The sequence below is a fragment of the Aphelocoma coerulescens genome, chromosome 8 (assembly GCF_041296385.1).
Source record: "Aphelocoma coerulescens isolate FSJ_1873_10779 chromosome 8, UR_Acoe_1.0, whole genome shotgun sequence".
NCBI lineage: Eukaryota > Metazoa > Chordata > Aves > Passeriformes > Corvidae > Aphelocoma > Aphelocoma coerulescens.
The window spans coordinates 6975417-6996952 of record NC_091022.1 but is presented as its reverse complement, the minus strand read 5'-3'; the positions used below and the strand labels follow the sequence as shown (position 1 = coordinate 6996952).

Below are 21536 nucleotides of genomic sequence, written 5' to 3'. Positions count from 1 at the left end.
CAGGACCCACAAACCAGGAGCTGGTGCAGCAAGCCAAGCTGAGACTCCCTTCCAAAAATCCCAAACTACCACCATGACACCAATAGTTCTGTGTTAAAAAAAACCCCTTCCTCCTGTTAAAGAAATACTGCAAAGGGAGAAACTTCTCTGGTACTTGCCACAGCTCCTCCAAGGAGAATGAGCATCCTCAGGGATGAAACAAGGTCTGTGGACAACAGGAAAAACTCCGTGTACCTGTAAAATACCATTACAGAGAATCCAGTATAACCACCTCACACAGGTAAACTGCACCTGCCAATGGAGAGAGCTCAAACCAGCAGGTGCCTCAGCATCCCTTTCACTTCATCCTAGAAAATCCTCCTGGCTGGTGCTCCTCCTGCTTCCCTGAAAAAATGCCAAGCTGGGAGCTAAGAGCTGGGTTTCCAGAGTATCCCAGGCACGCCATCCATCACTGGAAAGACACATTCCTTGAGTGCACAGCGGAGGCACAGATGTGACCCGTGATTCCCATGTTACCATAACTCACCCAGCCCCACCAACACCCCCCTGCCCAGCCCACATCCCCGTTTGTTTTGCATGAAGTGTCACTGCCCAGCCCCATGGAAAACAAATGTCCAGAGGGAGGGGGATGTTAAGGGATCTCCTTTCTTTACCTCAGGTTAATTAATCTGTTCTGCTTGGTAAAGAGCAGAGCCCTGAGTAGCAAGTCATACATTACACATGGAATTACGGAGTTCAGCAATATTCCCTGCCACAGCCATGCAGGTAGAGCTGGGAACCACTAAATTAACACTGGCAACCATTTGCAGTAGGCAAACACCATGGCTTTCGGAAACAACAAGAAGAAGACAGTATTTCTAGGAAATGCTACAGCAGAGCCAAAACATGCAGAGCTTCAGATGAGGACTGTTTTCCTTGTTATCCATCTTGCCTCATGTCCAAGAAGCCAAAAAGGATCAGGCTGAAGGTAGACTCTTTTTTTTTTTTCCTGGTGGATCATGCAAATACAACATTACTATGGACTTACACCACACCAATACATACACAAGTGTAGTTGAGTGGTTTTTAAATAGACAGCAGGAGGAAAGTTTAGCTTCCCTAAGTTCACTTTAGGAAACCAGATCTGATGAAATGTGGGATAAACTTTGTGCAACTCTTCTTTGTTGCAATAGGTGATGAATAGATAATGGGGTTTAAGGGCACTGAAAAGGTCACCTGCACCATCTCCTTGCCCTAAAACAGGAGCCATAAACCATCTCCATGCTTCCCCGTGTGCACACTTTTATATTTGTGGAGCATCCAGCACAAAAGAGCTCCTTGCTGATGGACACTTTGATGATTTAAGTGTTAAATAACAGATAGGTGCTATTTATGTGGAAATTATTTGCGTTGGGACAGAGACAAGAAAGCAACATTTTCTCCAGTGCCTCTGCCTGCCTCACCTGCACTCTTGCTGCTCATCCATCTCCCAGGATTGCCTGGAACATTGCACATTGTAGGAGCATTTTCAAACAGCTCACATTTTCTTTAGAAAGTCAACCTGTTCAGTAATGGCTCATTCTGCTCCTCCCACCCCCTGCTACAATACCCTCTTGGGACCAAGAGGGGAGAAGATTCAGCCTGCACTGGAAAACAGCTTTATGTACATTAAAATATCACCACTTGCGAGTCTGATGCCATTGCAACCTGCAAAGCCAGAAATAGCAGCTTTTTACCAGGGGAATGGAGAAGGACAAATTTCCAGCCTCCCAGAAGGGCTCAAGGAAGGCAGGTGCACTTAGTCCTGCAGTAACACAATCTGCAACAGCAAAAATTTTACAAAAAGATGGAAAAACATTGGTTGAGGTCATTTTATTTTATATAATGTCCTTGTACACCTGTACAATGAACCTCCAGCTCAAAGATTAAAATAAAACATTTTACAGAGATGAAAGTAATAATCCCACATCTGTCATTTTCCAAAACACTGAAAAAACTTGATTAAGCATTTGGTGGTATCAAGTATCTCTACAGGGTCCTTGGGTAGGAAACAAAGAAATCATGGAATTATTTGGGTTGGAAGGCACCTTAAAACTCATCTCATTCCAACCCCCTGCCATGGGCAGGGACACCTTGCCCGACAACTTCGTGTCCCAGAGCCTCATCCAAACTGGCTATAAACATTTCTGGGGATGGGCAATATTTCCCTGCAATCAGCCATCACCTCAAAATGTCAAAAAAAAATTTTTTTTCATTACCTCCTTTCCCACATTAATCAAAATCAACATTTCAATTTTCAAACAAAACCAGTTTTTCTGTCCACAAAGGTGCAAATTCCTGGCTCTGCCACAATCATCCCCTACAATTCAGTCAAACCATTCCAGCCTGGATGTGCGGAGGCTTAGGCATTTCCAAACTTATGCAAAGAATTGGGACAACCAGGCAATCAGACATCTCCAAAAACCCTCTGGTGTCTTGTAGAATTAGAAGATGATGGCAAGAGTGCACCCCATCCCTCCCAGAGGTTAGAGAGGACAGGGAGTTGTCACAGACTATCAATAGAGCTGTTGGCAGTGGGAACAGGGATGAGAAAAACAAGGATGAGTCTTGCACAAGCTTTTCCTCCACACTGAAGGAATTGCATAGGGAATGTGGGTGTAGATCCTCCTGTATTTACAGAATCATATCCCAAAAAGCTGGTGTGCAACAAGGTGAGCCACAGCATCCAGGGCACAAGGAGCAGCTCACTCTCTTCCCTCAGGGGCCACAATGAGGGAAAAGCCAGCAAAATTGCCTGTTCCCAATGAGGAGGGACACTTCAGGAGGTCATTGGTTACTCCAGCCACTCTGAGACACAAATGGAGGACAAATCAAAGCAAGCCCTCAGTTCACCCCTTCCCCTGTTGCTTTCCAGCCCTTGTGGCCCCCCAGGAAAGTACTGGCACACCAGCAGCTTTCTCCAGCCCTGTGACAGGAGACAGATCAGGACTGCCGAGAACTGACACCCATCACAGTTCTTCATACACAAAGCTTTGGAGACTTTTTGGAGATCTACATGGCTACAGGAGCAGCAGGCAGGCCCACAGAGGGATGTGCCATGTGACTATATCACCTATGGGGAAGATTTTACTGTTCTTTGCCCCAGGAAACCTGGAGGGGACAGGGCTCTTTCAACATCTCAGCAACTGAGCTAAATCAAGCAGCCAGAGTTTTAGGCAGGAAGCAGCCAAAAGAGTCCCAGGAGTTAAGACCAAGAGTTACTAACTCCAGATACCTGATCTGCCTCTCAGTGCCATCACAGCAGCACACAGTTTTTCATTTTACTGGCAAGATGAGAGCCTCAGAGAAGCCAAGCAAAGAGAAAAGTATTTCACCGAGCAGAAACCACTCTTGTATGGCTTTCAGTGACCTTCCCAGTCCTCCCAGAGACACTCAGGTGTGCACACACAGGCACACACACACTCCATCACTCTGCCACAGCTGGGGTTGTTCCCCTTTTGGCAGCCCCTGGATCCGAGCTGATGGAAAATGCGCTGGATGCAAGAGGAGTGCACAGTGGCACTCCTGAAGAACAGGAGCAGGATGCAGTGGTGGCAGCAGCAGCAGCAGAAAGCACCAAATTCCCATTTAAATAAAATGCCAAAAGGCAGTCAGCGAAAGTGACATTTATGGTGTTACTACAAATGCATTCAGTGGGAAGCTGAGTAGCAGAAGCAGGTTGGGGGGAAAAAAACAAGCTGTAGTGAAAACTGCCATCTGTATATTGTGCCCCATTTTTAATATTCTGTATTCTCATAAAAAGTGTTGTTTCTGTCACTATTCAATCTCCCAAACTCACACGGAACACTGTTAAAAGTCAGCAGTGTGTGAAATGGTATTTTAAAATAAATGAAACCCGCTCGCAAAGCTGCGGAGGAATATTGCAGTGCCAGGGTGCTGACAGACAAGCATTGAAAAGTAACAACCGTTATCATCTTAAAGCAAAGCGGATTAAATAAAAACCCACAGCTAGTGGTGCATTACCAAGTCTGATATTGACACAGCTGCCGTGGTGGTTATTTTTCATTGTCTCATCAAGACAAAGCATCACGGGATATCAATCTTCCCTCTGTCAGGCCATGCCTGCTGTAAAGTTTTTCGTTTACATTTTCATTATATCCCTTTTATCTCAGCTGCCAGCAAAAAAATATATATATGTGTATTTTATATATATACACATGCATCTACATATATATGTATATATGTGTGTGTGTGTGTGTTAGTGTGTGTATCTGTAAGTGTGCATGTATGGATGCACTTTTGGGAATGTTGAGACTGGTTGACCTTCCACATTCATTGCCAAGACACAGCCTCCAGCCAGGACGATCCCCATGCTCCCAAGATAAAGCCAACCCTTATTTGCTGGGCTGCAAGGACTGGGTTTGATCCCCTCCAGCTGGAGATGGGGCAGTGGTGAGCTGGTAAAGGTATGATCCCCTGTGGGCTTTCTAGACAAGAAATCCAACCCACACAGCTGCCAGTGCTGTCTAAAAACACCCCTTCCTGTAACCACATTTTGCTGGGTGGACCAGCCACATCTGTTCTGCTATCGAGCTCAATTTGGGGCACGGAGAAGAGGAAAAAAATGAAGCAGAAATTGTAATTCTCCTTGGAGGGCACTGGATGTCTCCTCAATAGCAGGAGCTGTTACATTTCTCCCTAGCTCTGCAGGTTGATCTCTGCACCTGATCATTCCACATGCTTCTGTCCATATTCAACTTCTCCAGCTTTGCAGCACCACCCAAGCGTTCTCAGGAGGCTCACAGGCAAGCCTTGCCAGGGCAGAGAAGTCCTCCCGAGTATCCCAGAGCCCCACAGAGCCCACCTGAAACCTAACCTTTCACTCCCACTAGCAACCCTGCTCTTTCAAAGCATGAGACAGAGCCAGCTGTTTGCAGCTGGCCACAGCATTCCTCAGAGCAACAGGGACTGCAGATAAAAGAAAAAAAAATTTTAAAAAAGTGTCTTCCCTTATTAATAAGAGAGCTCCATCTTCCAAACCTATTTCAAATAGCTGATGTGGCTGCTCCCTCTGCTTATGATTTAATTAAGAACAGCCTATGACATTTCTCGTTCTTCCATCTCAGAGGCGGCTCAGCGCTGCCAGGTACAGCCCTTTAAGAGTAGGAACTCTGGGAAACGTAGTTACCAGAGGGAACACAGGGCTAAAGCAGCCACAGGGGGCTGGTGGTGCCCTGAGAGAGCTACAAAAGGGGCAGAAAAAACAGCAAAGCTCCTTGGAAAGGGGCTGCAAACGGGCAAGTGTCGAAGTGACCACCACCAAAACCGTGTGCCTCGCTCCTGTGATCCTCTGATCATCTGGCTGTGGGCTGGCAGTGCAGAACAACACCGCCCCCCGCCCCCCCCCTTCCTCAGCTCCCAAGTAACCACCCAAATCCTCTGGAAGGCTGGACACACACCTTTGCACCAGTCCACACGTGTTGTCTCTGGTTACAGCCCCCTGTGCTGAGTAGCAGGAGGGAAACATCGATTACACCTTCACTAAGCCAGGAAGGGGCTCTCTGCACTGGCCCAGAAGGTTTTTCCCCATCCAGGCAGGGATTACCTCCAGAAGGCTCATCAGCATCACTGGCACTTGTCCTGAAGTCAAGCCTTTGCTGCTGAAAACCGCAGTGCAAAGTAAAGCAATTCCTCCTCCCACCTTCTGTTCCCTGCCTCAGTTTCCCCAGCACTGTGGGCAGTGTCCCTGGGCACTCCACGATCCCTCTCCTGCTGTATCTCCCGGGATGCCTGCACCACTCTTCCTCACTGTAAACCCCCAGGCACAAACGTCCATCCCACTGAAGGGTCTCTACAACCCTGGGATGTGCGTCCTTTATCCTGCTGCCAGAAGCATTCCCTCTCCATTCCCCTAAATGTTTCCTTCTTCCGAACAATAATCAGCCTTCCCACGGTGTTTTCATTTACAGAGAGGATCATTAACCCCTACAAAAGGAATACTTCTGGCAGTTCAGTCATGCTCTAGCTCTCACTGCATCACTCCAGGGATCACCTGTGTTCGTATTCACTTGCACCCAGCTCAAATTCGACCCCCAGATAAAGCCCCTCCAGCCTGGGGGCCCAGAGCAGCTGCATTTACACTTTCTCCACAGCACTCGGCACAGCAAAGGGTTACACCCACTCTTCCAGCAGCGTTCCCTCTCTCTCTCCCTCTCTTCGAGCAGCAGCAATTGCCATTCTGCATCCTTAATAGCAGCGTAATCAAAAGTTATGATGCATTTTTCAGTAATCACAAGAAATGATCCCCACTTAGCGTTAAGTAAAGCAAATTTGCCACTGGAAGGATTAAAAAAAAAAAAAATAAATAAAAGGAGAAGAAAAAGAAGAAGTCAAAAGCATTTCAATTTTCATTTGAAACGAATGAGTCAGAGTCAATTTGGTAAAGCAGTTAACAGCAGCTGTGCTCCCCTTCCCAGCCCCTTAACAGGTACAATTTGCTTTTAACAAACAACCTCGCAGAGGTCTCTGGCACCATGTTAACACAGTGGCATTCAACCCCTCTTGCTGTTGAGTATTTAAATTGGGTAATAGAGTCAGGCAAAGGAGATCCACCATGAATCTTAAGAAGTGCAATTTGACAGCATCTTTTAAAAAAAAAAAAAAAAAAGTGGGGAGAGCCTTTATTAAAAAAATAATAAATGAGTTTGAGAGCAGCTTTTGTTGGGTTACTGCAAAGCAGCATATTAAAAACAACAGAAGTCCTAGAAAGCCCCAGCATGGTGGCAAGATCCCAGCAAGTTTGGTCCCAAACTTGGGGTTCTGAGCACTCAGGGCACCTCCACAAAGAGCTCTGCAAAGCAGAGCAAGACATTTGGCAGCCAAAGCACCCCCAGCCTGGGTATATTTGGGGTACTTTTCCCCACACCAAGAGCTTCAGTGGAAGGCTGTGTGTCAGAAAAGAAGAAAAACAACAAAACCAAAACAGAACAGACCTGCACACCCATGCTAAGGTTGCCCTAACCCCTCAGGGCATCCCAGACCATCCCATAATAAAAGCAGTTGCTTGCAGAGAGGGGAGCCCCTGGGCTGGAATGAAAAGTAGAGATATGTGATGAGCCTTCAGCACCCCTTCTTATCCCTCCTGACCCCAGAGCAGCCCTGTCCTTCCCTCACCCCCAAGTCAGGCCCTTGACAATGTCCTCACCCCACTTTTGGTCCAGACAGTCATCTTCTCTCATTACTTTCCAGGCTCCTGAGCTTTGTGGGGTATTACAGGAGGTCAATGAAAAATTCATATTCTCAGTAATTGGCATTTTTGTTTCCTTTTTATTTAGAGGAAGGAAAGCAAAGAAAAGGATGTGAGTGGGGAAGACAGCAGGGTGAGTGGGTATCTTCTGCCGGTTATTAAGATGAAGTCTCTCATATTGCTCCTGGCCACTATGCTCTGGTGCTTTTCTAAGCAAGCCCTGTAATCCTGCATATTGAAATCTGAAAGCATTCCTGGTACTTTCATTAGAGGGACAAGTAATGAAAGCAGACTGGACCCACACAATTATTACAGTGTAATCCGCTGGAAATGAAGTCAATCCAGTCACCCAGCATTCTGCTTTCTTCTCATTTTTTCGACTTCAAGTAAGTGCTTCCCAAATTCCAGCTGAAGTTACTGTTACGATCAATAGCACAAGGGCTCTCAATATAAGACTCAATAAATATGATGCTTGCAAGTGCTCCCCTATTGATCCCAGGCTGGTCTGAAACCCCAGCCAGCACTGGCACCAACCACAGCATTAGCAAGGAAGATGAATGCAAAATTGGGGGATGCCAGCAAACTAAAAGGAGCAGCAGACCTCTTTAAAGATAACCAAGGAAAAGAGAAACCCCTGAAAGCATGGGATGTTCTCCAAAAACCAAAATCTGCCTGGCTGCAATCCACACTGTTGGATTTTCCATCCATGAGCATGAGACCAGGATTTCACCCACCCAACTCATGGAAAGAAACTCAGCTCAGCCACCCTCAAGGCCCCACCCCACAGAGCTGCGGCCGGGCAGCTCTTCCCACTCCAGCTCTCCCTCCTGCTCACGGCAAGCTTGCTGTCAGCCAGCAAACAGACTGCTCCAGCCAGCACGACCAAGGCTTGCCATGATTAGATCTATTAATGCAGTGCCTCTGATTCACCTCCAAGGCCCCCGTGCTCGGTGACAAATAGGGACAGGCTTCCCTGCTTTGCTGAGCAGGGCCCTGTGGTGCTGACCTCCTGCTCAGAGCCCTGACAGGCAGGAGCAGCAGGGACCAGGAGAACAGCAACCCCATGGGCTGGGGGATCCCTGGGAAGAGCCCCAGCAAGGATAGATTGACAGCTGTCAATCACAGGTGGCGGTCCCAAAGATTATGCCCCAGCAGGTCCTTCTCAGTTGGAGGATATAAAGAGGTCCTTATCTCCTGCCCTTCCTGCAATCTCCTCCAGTCAGGATTGTCCCCAGTCCCACCAAAGAGATCACTCTACTGGCCCAGTCCCTCATGCCTGATGCCAGCAAAGGCCCTTGCAATTCCATGTATTCCCATTCACTGCTGCTTGGGGTCTGTGGACCTGACCTGAGGTCAGAGGAGGATCTGTTCCTCTGGACTTGTCACCTCCTCCAGGATCACCTCTCCTAACCCATGTCCCTCAGCAAGGACAGCCACCCACTGGTAATTCTCTGGGACATGGGTTTCCTTTGAGCTTCTGTGACTCCAATCCCAGGCCCAGGTTCTCCTGGTACCACCTGTTCCAGCGGGTGGTAAGGCACTGGAGGAGGCTACCCAGAAAAGTTATGGATGTTCCATCCCTGGAAGTGCGTCAGGCCAGACTGGATGGGGGTTTGAGCAACCTGGTCTAGTAGAACACGTCCCTGCTCATGGGAACTAGGTGATCCTTAAGGTGCCTCCCAACCCAAACCATTCCATCATTCCACAGTACCACAGCCTGTCCCATGGCTGTTTTCTCAGAGCAGGGGGGAGCATTGCCCTGTGCTTTCTCTACTCAACATCCCCTTGTATTTCCTCAGCACCTGCCTCCAGATGCCCTTTGTCCATCATTTCACGCACTGAAAACCAGAGAGATCACAATTTTAGCACCTCGACCAAAGATGCAAAACTTTCCATGACAAAGTGAAACCCTCTCCATATCCTACCCCACCCCAATCTGCTACCTGACTTGAAGAGATCAGCCAGGCCTCACTGCAGCCTTCAGGACTGATTTACCTGGGATGAGGCTTTCCTGCCTTAACCTGCTTCCTCGCCTTAACCTGCTTCCCCAGCCCCACACCTTGCCCTGCAGAGCTTGTGGCTCTCCTGCCATGCCCTTGGCAGGAGAGAAAAGCCAGACAGGCATCTCTCCAGCGTCGTCTGCTTGTCAGCCAGGGTGATGTCTCCTCGCCAGCAACTGCAGCCCAGGGTTTGGGCAGGGGGGAGGCACACAGGCAATCTGAAGGTGGACACTTAGCACATTTATTACCTGCTTATTAGCTAGCAGGCTCCCATTATGATGAATTGGCTGAGTGATGGCTCCCGCCAGCTCCCGGTGCTCAGCAAGGCTCTCTAATTCTACTTTGCACAAGCTGGGCCAAGGCAAAATCGTTTCCAAGAGGAAGGAATAACCAGTTGTTTTTCTCCTGCATCCAAAACAATCTGACCCTCTGCACAATCTAAGCAGGACCTTTTCTGCATGCACACTTGTCTTTCCTCCTAACCACATGCATGGTTTAGATTAGATATTAGAAAGATATTAGGTTTAGATTAGATATTAGGAAGAAGTTGATCCCTGTGAGGGAGGTGAGGCACTGGCACAGGTTGCCCATAGAAGCTGTGGCTGCCCCATCCCTGGAAGGGTTCAAGGCCGGTTTGGATGGAGCTTGGAGCAACCTGGTCTAGTGGAAGGTGTCCCTGCCCATGACAGTTTCACCCTGTACAAAAGGACTTGTGCCGAGCTCTGCAGTTCAATACCTCATCCATGAGCCTTCCAGTGGAAAAACTGCAGATGGGAACAGGTATCACGAGGTTAAAAAGTCAGTAGATGGTGCAAAGGCTTTTCTGGGAATTGAGACAGCCTTGAAAGACATTCCAGAAAACTGAAACCCAAAGAGATGATTTTGCAAAGCAAAATTATAAAGAAATTATTGATTGTTTCACAGAACCACTGCTCAGCTCTTTTAAAGGCTGTAGTGAAAGTCACAGTCAACAGGCTGATGGCTTTGGGTGCCTCTCCCAAGGGCTGTTACTACTTTTGTGATAATTTCTTCAGTGTTCCTCAGTTCTGTAGAAACCTGTTCCAGCATCCTTTATCCCTCCCTCAGGCCAAATTAAAAACTGCGTGCAGGGGCAGAAAGTTCAAAGAATAAGAAAGCTGCATTCTCACCCAGCCACTCCCAGACTTAGTACTTTAGACATTCTTGTGCCTTTTCTGCTACATTTGATCAGTGAAACCAACCCCTGCATGCCGAGTCCAGCAGAAATGGCCAAGCTTTGCTAAGTAGAGGTATTTCATCACCCATTCACCTCTGTTGGCAGGAAAGACATTCCCATGCTGTAATTTCACAAGTGGCACCAACTGCTGGCAGGCACTGACTGAGGGCAGGCAGCACTTGTCCTGAATGACACAAGGGCAATGCTTTGGTCGAGGGACACTGGCTGTGAGGTGGTTTGTGACCCTTGGAGGTTCGCACGTGTCAGTTCTTGGTGGCCAAACTGCCTGCAAACCAAGCAGAGTCACTTGTCATGTGAACAGTCCAGAGAGAACTGCTCAGGGGCTTTTACCTCCCTCCAGCTTTACCTGCCGAGGTCCTGTGGACTCTTTTCCATCAGGTCCCCACTTCACCATTCCAAAGGAATATTCACACAGACAGGATGAGGAACCTCATTCCCAGAGAGCTGAGCACAGAGAAGTTGCTGTGAGTGAGATGAACACCTTAGAGATGGGCTCCATGCTCCAAGTTTCCCTCCCCTTCCATCACTGAAGGGCCTCGAGCCCCAGCCCCGGGGAGGGCCCCACATTCTACATATCCCTGCTGAACAGTTACACATTTCTGCTGTGTTCCTCAGGCAGAGAACTCTGCTACCAGCAAGCAGGAGAGGAGCTGCCATCTGGGACTGCATGTGCTTCCCAGACAGATGGCTGCCTATTCTCGTCGTGTTTTATTTCGAGCAACGGTTCATACAGCAACAGCGCTAGTGTGAAAATGGGATGTGACAAGATGCGTATTACTTACACCTTCTGGAAAGTTCAGATAAAACCAAGATGTACAGAATGTAAGAATCAATATAATTAGGTAATTAAGAGAAATGAAAGCCCCCTGGTTTAATGCTGTATTGTGCTCGTGTGTGTTACAGACTATATATGTGTGTGTGATAGGGAAGATACATATGTATGGTTCCACATTTTAGCATGTACCGAATGCAAAGCCAATGAGAAATAATGAACATATACATCCAGCCACTAAATAAACACAGCTACCTGCTCCAGCAGGCTTTTCAGACAGAACTGCTGACAACCATGCACTGTTCACACTTTATACGTGGCAGGAAATTCCCTCTGTCATGCTGGAGCAGGACACAGGGCAAGGTCCTGGTTCTGCCCACGTTCATCAAACATTTTTTCCTCCATTCTGCATTGCAGAACACCAACATCTAGAAGTGTCATCAGAAAGAAGAGAAGTATCACATGCACAAGCTCTTACTGATTAAGTTGAGATCATTGCCAGGAATTCAGCTCTGGGCAGTATAGGGACACACATCCACAGAGCTTGACACATTCCCAAGTACATAGGAGTGGGGAAACACAGCTATAAACCCCATTTCCAAGTTGTTTTGCAGCTCAGGTTGCAATGAAGGCCTGAACTCAACATGTTAAAAGCCCCTGGTCCCACATGTGGAGCCTGCTGGAAGCTGACTTCCCTGAGAAGTTCAGCTCAACAACTCACATCTCCCACATACAGGTCCTCATGCAAACTCGAAGAGGAGGAAAACGATGGCAAGAAAAGAATTCAGGACAAAATTACCTGTCCCCTGGCTGCCTAAAGGCACAAGTTCAGGTGTAATGAGCTTCTGGAAGAGGCTGTTGCTGTGCTCAGGTACCTCTGAGGCTGCTCTTTCCTCATGTTCTGCTTCTTCAGCCGCAAGAGCAGTGAGGGTTCATCTCATTTTGCACCATGTGAGACACTGTAGGACTTGGACAGAAGAGCAAATGAAAGAAAGGGATTAATTGAGCCACATCTCAACATACAAATCCCACCCAATAAGGTCCTGTGCTCATGGCCCCACAGCCCAGCTCCTAAAAAGCTCAAGAAAAGCAGAGATGTCCTCTAAAACAGCAGTGAGGAGCTGTGCCTATAGTCAAAGTTTGTCATAATGGGCTAATGCAGAGCAGCTGCTGGTAAGAGACCCAAATGAGGTGTAGCATACTGAGGTTATCAGCATATAAAGTCCCTGGCCCTGCAAAGTTATTATCAGGCAGGCAAGAGCAAATTATGCAGTTCTCCTAACATTAACTGCAGGACTGGGGCTCAGTAAGGGGTGGGTGGCAGCCAACACAGGATCCTGGGCCTGTATGCACGGATTTCCTGTACAGGGACACAAAATCATACTCTGAGATGAGCCTGGGGATGCAGAACAGGGAAAATTCAGCTGAGAAGCAAGAGATAAACCAAACAGGTCAAATCACTTGCTGCAGGCAGGAATCCAAGGATCCTGGTCAGACCAGCAAGTGAAAAACCTGCCACCTCCATGCCCCCATAACTAACTCTGACTCAGCAAATGGGTTTTTTATAGTTTCAGTTCCCAAAGTACAGCGAAAAGGACGTTGCATAGAAACCAGACCGTGTTTGGAGAGTTCTGGCAACTCTGTCCTTTCATCACTTTGCAGCTCCCTGGGTGTCACTCAAAGTGGAAACCTTCAATCCGGTTCCCGTTAGGTGTAGATGTGTTTTCACACTTCTGCCAAGGCAGGTACTTTCTGTACTGCTGATGGTTAATTACTTGAGGATGAATCACAGTGCTCAGCAGGGAGGTGGGGCAGGCAGAGTTGGCTGAGCAACACTGGAGTGGGGAAGAAAACATCTCTGCATCAGGAGGGTGGGCACACGTGTGCAAGATTCTCGAGGAATAAATTTAGAGAGGAACCGCAATAAATCTCCCAGCCTGGCCACTGCGGTGGGAGTTTCTTTTCCTCCCTCCCCACAACAGGGAAATTCTGCTTTTTCCATGGGGGGTGGGAAGTGGCACAGGGCTGCATTGAAATGTAAATTCACTCAAATTATTAAGCACAAGAGAGCAGCTCCTGCCAGCCCTTTGTTCCGCAGTCAGAATGTGTAATCTAGAAGAATAAATATAGTCAGATATCAGCTAAACAAAGAGACCCGGGGCCATGCATATTCAGCGACCCTCTCCCCTAGGACATCTCTCCCCACTTTATCAGGAAGGCTCTTTCTGCAGTCAACAACTGTAGATCAAAATGCCCTCATTAACTAGGGCTGAGCTGGAAACCTCTTGCTGCTTCATACTGAGGGTGGGTTCCTTTATTTCTCTCCAGAAGAGATCTTCCTAGCCCCTGGTTTCCTCCCCTGTCCCTTTTCCATCCCAGGAGGACAGGGCAGGGTTATCCCTGAAGCCCATGGGTACTGCACTCCCATCAGAGATGGGGTGGCTGCAGGACGAAGTCCCAGAGTCCAGGAGCTGTGGTGGCTCCAAAAATTGTCTTACACTTAGCTGCCATGCTCACCCCTTTTCCAGCTAGGACAACACCCCCGAGAGAGGGCAGGCCGACTACAGGTCTACACAGATGCCCCAAAGAGGGCAGAAGCCCCCAAATATATCTGCCCCCCCTTCCCCCCCCCGCCACTTCAGAACATTCTACCTGGACAGACTGATGACCTGGAGACCCAAAGAGATGCTTTTTTTAAAAAATGACCACCCAGAGAAACCATTTCAGATATTTTTTCCCCACAAGTTCCTCACTCCCTGCAGCCACCACAGGAGCTCCAGGTCCAACAGCCTTTGCAGAACTGCAAGTTCACACTGTGCTGTGATGACCAAGGATGTCTTAAAGCGTCCACTCTCTGGTCATATGGGGGCAGGTGACCACATTGGCACAAAGCCATGCTGGTGACAGGGTGGGAGGGACAGCCCCAGCTTCCCACAGCCCTTCCAGCAGCACTGGGGAGCAGAATATGGAGCGGGCAGCCAAGGATTTTCTCTGCCCAAGCCACAAGGAGACATGGCTGGAGGGGAATAAAGCACCACGGGAGGAAAAGAGGGTGCTCTCCCCACCACCTAAACACGGCTTCTAATCTCCAGTGCTGTCAGTCTCCCACCTGTCACTACCACTAAGCCTGCTGCAAGATTTAAAAATGAGGTGGAGGAGGAGGGGGAAAGAAAAACAAAAATCAATTTGGCTGGTTTTGAGTTATATCAATATAATAAACCCTGAGTGTCCTGCTTTTGGATGCAGTTTTTGCTTCCAATAACTCAGCAATATATTCATTAAACAAAGAGAGGTAAAAGCAGCAAGCCATTAAAAATAAAGCACCAGGAGAGGGAAGGCCATACAGGCTGTAAATATCTTTGACTTCTTTTCAACCTCCATTTTCTTATCCCTTCTCATTCACTAACTGACCTCTGGATCCCGCTTCTCAGAACTGTTTTCATCGCTGCACTTTGTCCTTCAACCACAGATGCAACAAAGGATCTCAGGCACTCTCTAAATGCAGAATAACCCATACCTCCAAAGCAGGAGACAAAGTCCATTTCCCTCATTAACAGGGGTGCTGTGATCCAACACCTCCTGCACAAGGCTACAAAACCCCCAGTATCAAAGATCAGGTGTCCCAGGTGAAAAAATACACCCAGTTTTAATCTGTTTATGTGCTGGGCACAGACCTTCTACACATGAAACCCTACCTTCCGGTGTTTCAGCTTCATTGCACAAAGTCTACCCATAGCTATAGAGACAGACTCTTCTTTCTCATCCATATGGAGACATTCTGGTCACAGGGCACTGCTCCTTTTCCTGGCCCAGTGAGGGCTGAACTCCATGTGGCAGCCACCAGAGCCTCACATCCTGATCCCAACTGAGGGCCAGCACACACACTGGTACCAAACCATCTGGAAAGGAGGCTTCCAGCATAACTATGGAAGTCCTGAAAAGGTTGATCTTATTATATGTAGACCCTCCAAGCCTAATTCTAGGATCACCAGCTTCCCAGCATGGCTGCCAGAAGAATTAATGTTCTAACCCAGCATCTGAAGCTTTTCTTACCTTGCCCAGCCTAAGGGCTTTAACTCCCAAATTAAATACTAACTCCAATCACATGCCACAGCAGTGATTCAGAAGACAGCACCTGGCTGGCTCTGCACCCTCCAAAAGCCTCCCTAACAGCTGGGATAGGTCTCACACTGGCAGAGAGGGAAGTGGTTACTCAGCAGGACGTTCAGCTCCATCTCCGCAGCATCTGGTTCTTCTCTGGAGCTCATCACCCTTTGCATGGTCTCATTTCTTCACAAGTTTCAGCAGCATCTCAGAGCATCATCTAACATGACAACAAAACAGCAAGTGAGGCTTCCCTCACATTTCCTCTAATTAAGAAAACTGCTTGCTGGGGGAGGCAGGCTTCAGTTTGGTAAGGGCATATGGGTTTTCCTGCCCCATAACCAAAGTGATGAGATTCCTCTATTCCTTGCCTGCAGGCACTCAGAATGCCACTTTTCCTCCTTTCCCTGGGATTTAAAAGAGCAGCCTTCTCATGTTCTCAATCCCTCCCAAAGCTCACAGCATATGGCAGTTTGGAAGGAAATTGGGTTAAGAGCATAAAGGTTATTGCAGGAGTTTTGCTAAGTACTGGCTAGGCAAGGGAAGCTACATGCAAAGGACAGCCTGGGGATGTCACAGACCTTGCTGGGCCTTGGAGAACAGAAAGCAGGGCCAGGAACTCTGTATCTTACACCTCTTTGACAAGTTATTTGCATCCAGTCCCTGCCAATGCTGAGCAGCAGAACAAAGAGCTCAAACAAGCTCCTCTCCCTGTATTCTCTGAGAAAAAGATGTTCAGTGCAAGGAGGGACAAAGGATGGTGCACCCCTTAGGTTCAACAACCTCTGCAGTGCTCCAGGCTGGAGGCAGAGCGGCTGGAAAGGACGTGGGGGTGCTGTTTGACAGCAGCTGAACATCAGCCCAGGTGTGGCCAAGAAGGCCAAGAGCACCTGGCCTGTACCGGCCATAGTGTGACCAGCAGGATCAGGGCAGTGACCATCCCTCTGTGCTGGACACTGGTGAGGCCACACCTCGAATCATGTGTCCAGTTCTGGGCCCCTCATTGAGGGACATTGAGGGGCTGGAGCGTGTCCAGAGAAGGGAAGAGAGCTGGGGAAAGGTTTGGAGCACAAGTCTTGTGAGGAGCAGCTGAGGAAGCTGGTGGGGCTCAGCCTGGAGAAAAGGAGGCTCAGGGGGGACCTTCTCACTCTCTACAACCACCTGAAAGGAGGCTGTGGCCAGGTGGGGGTTGGTCTCTTCTCCTAAGAACAAGCAATACGAGGAGAGGAGATGGCCTAAGTCACAGCAGAGGAGGTTTAGGTTGGATATTAGAAAAAACTTCACCCGAAGGGTGATCAGGTACTGGAACAGGTTTCTCAGGGAAGTGATGGAATCACCAACCATGAATATATTTAAAAAACCATGTGGATGCACCACTTGTGGACATTGTTCAGTGCTGGGTGAGTGGTTGGATGTGGTCTTAGAGGTCTTTTCCCACTGTAATGATGCTATGATCCCTGGAGGTCCTTATTCCCCACATGGCCCAAGGCTGATGTGAAACTCCATGCAACCTTCTCCCCTCAGGCACAGGATAGGACATTGGACATCTCTGCTTTTATGGGTTTTTCTCCTTCCTTGGGCTGGACTGACTAAAGTCATCCAGGTGTCAAGCACTTGCCACAACCAGCAGCTTTCACAGAACAAGCCCATTTTTAACTACAAATCAGCTAATTTAAAGGAAAGTGCCACTTTCTTCCCCTGATACCACAGGTCTTCCCTCACTGTGATTTTATAATGGTGCAAGCTTAGCTGAATATAAGTCAGAAGCAAAAGAGAGCAGAATCTGGCCTCAGCTACTTCTATTTTGCCCCCTAAACAAAGCCACATTTAATCAGGGATCTCCTTTTCCACCTACTCATCACTGGTACTAGAAGACATTTTCAGAACAACACAGCACTTGGACAGTTTCACACAAGATTTCTTACACTGTATTTTTCAGGGGAGTCCAAAAGTTCATCAAATGCTCCTTTATCCCCAGATACCCTCTGATCCATACACAGGTGTGTGAACTCACACACAGATCTGACACGAAACCATTAGAGAGGAAAAAAAATAATTCAGAGTCTCTCAGTTTGACTCATCAGGGAATATTAATTTCTATTGTCATGCAGTTGACTTGTAAATCAACTGGATCATTAACTCAGACCTTTTGTGCAGTAACATTACACGGTGTTGCAAGTTATTTAGACACCACGGTGTTTACTGCACTCCCACTGCTTTGAACACAGAGTTCTGCTCCCAAGGAAAGAGGGGCTAAATGGGTCCACACAAATACAGATAATTCTCTATGAGACTGTCCTGGCTGTCCATATTTGCCAAAGCAAGCTCACCATGCCAACCTTGCTAGCCAAATAGTGCCTTCTGCTGGAATTGTAGGATTGTAGGATTAATGGCAGTCCTGTTTCTGCCAAGACAAAGGTATCCACATTAAGTTTACAGGTCTAGGCAAAAGGCTGAAGTTTTAACTAAGGATTTGTGGCCCTGCAGAGAATAGGCTGCAGTTTCAGGGAGTGAACAGATCTGTATCGATTTACAACATCAAAAGGCTCAGATCTTGTCTCTTTCATATCTATAAATAATAAGTATTGACTATAATAAACCAATTTAGAACAAACTGCTGGATCTCAGGCTGCTGTGAATACTGAATTAGTGGAGTGATGTGAAGCACAGCCTGTTTACTTCCCAGGTTGTTGTTTCCACAGATGTCCCATCTTGCCAAAGGTTTCTGATCATCCTTCTGAAGAAAGGCACAAGCATCCACAATCTCTGCTGGAAGTTCTAATTTTCTCCAGAGAGAAGTTAAACTCCAAGGTGTTTCCAAGCAGTAAGGAATGCTGGCATAAGATGTGAATTCGCCTGGGCAACTTGTAGCAAGTTCAGATGTATGGGATTTTATGGGGATTCATAAAAGGAGCTGAGGATTTTCATCCAACTCTCCTTGTCTGGGAATGGCCTAGGTGCCGACATGCCCACAGCAGGGTCAGGATCAGCAGGGCTTGGTGGGGCAGCTCTGCCATCCCCATCACATTGCCTTGGCTGCTGCTCAGCACTACCTGCCTTTCTCCTTTCTCCTCTCACAGGCATCCCCAGGCCTAAACAGAGAGAACTCTGCTCTCAACGAGGCTCTGCCAGGGACCAGGGATGAACAAAACAGAGGAGCTGCAGATTGAGCTGGAGAGTTAGTTGCAGGATGTGCAGGTAGGTGAGCAGGGCAAGAAGGAGCTGCAGAGAACAGAGCTCAACCACACCGACCCGAGCTACACCTCCTCAGCCCCTCGCTTGAGCAGCCTCGTGCTGGCTTTTGAAAGCACGGTCTTTTTGTAGTGGAAAAGCAGCTTGAGGTGTCACAGGGCCGGACACATTAGAGGGAAGGTGGCCCTGGAGAGTCACAGGGGCTCCATTTCCAGTTCAACAGCGACCTCTGCTCTCGGCAGCCTGAAGCGCGGGTGTCTCTGATCAGCTCGGTTTAGGGACACCTTCGGATAGATCACTTTGGTCTGTTTATCTATGGGGAATAAGGACACATCTTTGACACGTGGGCAGCCACCGTGACCTTCAAATCCCATCAGATGGAGCCCAGGGCTCCACGGCCCCGGCAGTTGCTAAAGCATCCTAGGATTTACCTTTTCCTACTTGGCTGATATTTAACCAGATGCCAAGAGAGACAAGGACACCTGGTTTCTAAATGGATTGTTTTCAGCATGCCCCAAGAGGGAATATAGATATATGTGCACTCTCTCCACACACGAGACTTGCATGGAATCTCTGGAACAGAGCCGTGTAACCAAGGAAAACCAAAAGGAAGGTTCAGCTTCTAAACCTGCCAACTGCCCCTTGGGTGCTGGGGGCATTAATAGGGGTGGTGGGACTGCTGAAATTCCACGACACATCACTGGGATACCACGTGCAACAAGTCAGTTTGAGCTCTCCAGCCTGTAGAACCATTTCCAATATCAAGGCTGAAAGATCTGCCTCAGCTCCTCAAAACAGAGCATCCTTAGCTCTCAGCTCTCCCTCCTCTGCCGGTCTCAACTCACACTCCCACATCTCAAGATCTGGGATGTCCAGGACTCTCCTAATACTTCACAAAACATCAAGCCAGATCACAGCTTACACCTATGAGAGTTCCTCACCCACAGCAGCAGAGGATCCCGTAGAAAATCCCAACTATGCCATGCCAGGGGTCCAGCATTACAGCTGGAGATGGGGGTCAGCAGCTCTGACCCAGAAAGAGATGACTGGTCCGGGGAGATGGTCCCGAAAGGAACCGCCTTCCTGAGGTCCGGTGTCTTCCCTCAGCTGCTGGCAGGGGGGCCCTTGCAGAGACTGTCAGCTCTTTAGTGATTATCAGCTCATGATTCCAGCTCAACTCTGCAGGGCAGCCTCCAGGCCAAGCCAGACCAGAGAGAGAGACGAGAAGGCTCGTGTGGCTGATTCCGCTTTAGTATGGGTCCCCTCTGGCGAAGGAGGGAGCCAGGGACGAGAATCCTCTCTGGGAGGGGCCCCAGAGAGCTTGCTTTTATAGGGATACAGGGGATCAGTAAAGGACCAATGGATTACAGAGGATCTGGGATGGGTACAGGCCAATGGGTTACAAAGAAATCTGCATAGTGTCTCCCAAAGGATTGTGGGTCTGCCTTTCCTCGCCGTGACCACAGTGGTTGCCTTTCCAGGGGGTCCTGCTGGGAGATTGCTCAATCTCCTTATCTCAGAAGACGTCCCTCCAGGGCCGTGGCTGGGCATACCCCACAGTCCAGCACTCAAGATCATCTGTCAGGCTGCAGAAATCAGTGACAGTTCTCACTCTAGCATTTCACTCAAAGACACACCGTCCTTAAGAGTCTGGCATGCTACAGAGCACCTTCCCCGTGTGTCCTGCTTGGGAGTGATCCACAGGAGCTGGGATTCAAGCAGAATGTGGTTTTCAGACCCTCTGAGGGTTGGCAGACTAAATGGATCCCTCCCACTGGGAACTGAAGGATGCATGTGCCCATGGCAGCACTTTCAGCTGTGCCTCCCCACCCCAATAAACCCACACAGAGCAGCAGATCCACCCCAGACTCTTCAAAACACTGCAGTGTCCAAGAAGAAAAAGGGCAGGTCCAAAAAGCCCCAAGCACTGGAAAAATGTATTTTGGGCTAAACTAAGACAGCAAAGTGAGAATCTTGCACTTTGCAAGCTCCAGAGATATTTTACAAGCTCCCCAAAATATTAATAACAAGATGAATATCCTAATGCTGTTAGGTAAAACAGCTTTTAGGACTGCAGTGTTCTCCACGTGGGAAAGCTCCACTCTGCTCCTGCTTTCTCCATGCCCACTCACACTGCTGCAAGTCATTGAGACAATTCTTAGAAAAAGCAGCAAAGAAAATGAAGGTCAGTTTAAAATACCCTCTCAGCTGTAGATTAAAAAAAAAATCAAGCTAAAAATAACTGTTTTGAGCAAGACAGAAGACCTATTAAGCAACTTTAAAATTGCTGCAGCCAAGAGTGTCCAAAGCTTGGACAGATGTTGGCAGAAAAGAGAAAATAGATCTCTAGCTCCTGAGGACTGTGTGTGCTCGCCCCACATACAGATATAGATATATATATTTTTTTTAAAAACCCAAAACATTTATAAACATTACCTTAACTATAAATTAATGTATTTGTGTCTATAGGAAGTATTCACATTAACTTTAATAAATAATTTGCACAAAGTCTGTCCCTTTTTCACAACTTAGTGTGGTTTTATTCCTGCTCTGTTTATATGCTCAGTATAGTCCCATTTGTGTTCACAGGGCTGCACCTGCATCCACACCCCATTCACACAGTGCTCCAGAACCCAAAGGCAGAGAGCTCCAATAGATGAAGCTGCCATTCACCCAAAAATATTTATGCACAGACTTCTGTGTCTTTTTATATACATCTCTATCTAAAGATCCTACATATACAAAGTCCTTACACTGGATATATTAGTGAAATCAGGGATATTAACCCTTCTCTCCTGTTTTGTCCAAGAGATACTTTGCCAGGTCTGCCAGCCATTTCTTGATCAAACATTTCTAACACAAACAGCACACAGCATCAGTAAATAAGCTGTGCTCAGCAAAAGTGATCTGACTACAGTCTGTAATTTTTTCTTGGGCAAAATCTGCCCATCACCACCCCATCACTCCTGTCTCTGTCCCCAAACACAAGTGACGTGGGTATTTGCCCTCCAGGCAGCCTTGAACTCC

At 47.9% G+C, this 21536-nt stretch overlaps 1 long non-coding RNA gene across 2 annotated transcripts in view; it reads right to left on the bottom strand.

The window, feature by feature from the left end:
• Positions 1 to 12385, bottom strand: part of LOC138113888 (uncharacterized) — a 43624-nt gene extending 31239 nt beyond the window's left edge. The window contains exons 1-2 of one of the 2 annotated variants that reach the window (XR_011152376.1): positions 12013 to 12385; positions 159 to 234 (exon numbers count right to left, since the gene is read on the bottom strand). This is a non-coding gene — a long non-coding RNA (uncharacterized lncRNA). The remainder of the gene's footprint in view (positions 1 to 158; positions 235 to 12012) is intronic. The other variant, XR_011152377.1, reaches the window with a different exon arrangement.
• Positions 12386 to 21536: the final 9151 nt, after the last annotated feature.